Source organism: Triticum dicoccoides, chromosome 3A (assembly GCF_002162155.2).
Source record: "Triticum dicoccoides isolate Atlit2015 ecotype Zavitan chromosome 3A, WEW_v2.0, whole genome shotgun sequence".
In the NCBI taxonomy this organism is placed as follows: domain Eukaryota; kingdom Viridiplantae; phylum Streptophyta; class Magnoliopsida; order Poales; family Poaceae; genus Triticum; species Triticum dicoccoides.
Window position 1 is genome coordinate 492,026,423 of NC_041384.1, and position 1,329 is coordinate 492,027,751.

Here is a 1,329-nt window from a genome sequence, read left to right on the forward strand (position 1 = left end):
TGCTTACGGTCGAGCGGGAAGAAGAAGGAAAAGTTCTCAAAGTTCAGCGCCCAGTGTATTATTTGTCTGAAGTCTTGACTCCATCCAAGCAGAGATATCCTCATTATCAGAAGCTTGTGTATGGAATATACATGACCACAAAGAAGGTTGCTCATTATTTCTCTGATCATTCCATCACAGTCGTCAGCGACGCTCCACTATCAGAGATTTTGCACAACAGAGATGCAACTGGTCGAGTGGCGAAATGGCGATTGAACTTCTTCCCCTTGATATCAAGTTTGAGGCAAAGAAAGCCATTAAGTCCCAGGCCATAGCAGATTTCCTCGCCGAGTGGATTGAACAGCAGCAGCCGACTGAAGTTCACTCGGAGCATTGGACCATGTTCTTTGATGGCTCTAAGATGTTGAATGGTTCCGGTGCTGGGGTTGTCTTGGTTTCCCCCAGAGGAGATAAGCTTAGATATGTGCTCCAGATTCACTTCGATTCCTCCAACAATGAGGCAGAGTATGAGGCCCTCTTGTACGGATTGCGCATGGCCATTTCACTCGGCGTCCGTCGCCTGATGGTCTATGGCGACTCAGATTTAGTGGTCAACCAAGTGATGAAGGAGTGGGACGTGAGAAGCCCAGCCATGACTGGATACTGCAGTGCAGTGAGGAAGCTGGAAAAGAAGTTCGAGAGGTTGGAGCTCCATCATATACCCCGACTGAAAAATCAAGCAGCTGATGATCTAGCAAAGATAGGTTCCAAGAGAGAAGCCATTCCGAGTGGTGTGTTCTTGGAGCATATACACACTCCGTCAGTCAAAGAAGATCCTTTCACCGAAGAAGCTCCACAGCCCAAGAGTGCCACAGATCCGACTGAGGTTGAAGTCCCAGCAGTGGTCGACTTGGTCATGGAGGTCTTGGTGGTCATTCCCGACTGGACAGTTCCATATATCGCGTATATCCTGAGAAAAGAGCTCCCGGAGGATGAGGAAGAGGCTCGACAGATCGTCCGTCGATCTAAAGCTTTTACCGTAATCAAAGGGCAGTTATACAGAGAAAGCGCGACTGGAGTTGGTCAGAAGTGCATAACACCAGAAGAAGGTCGAATCATCCTTAATGATATCCACTCGGGGACCTGTGGTCATCATGCGTCCTCTCGGACCATCGTGGCCAAAGCATACCGAGCCGGATTTTACTGGCCAAAGGCGAATGAGATGGCAAAGGAAATAGTGGATAAGTGCGAAGGATGTCAGTTCTACTCGAATATGTCACACAAACCTGCATCAGCTCTGAAGACCATTCCACTCGTCTGGCCTTTCGCAGTATGGGGGTTGGACATGGT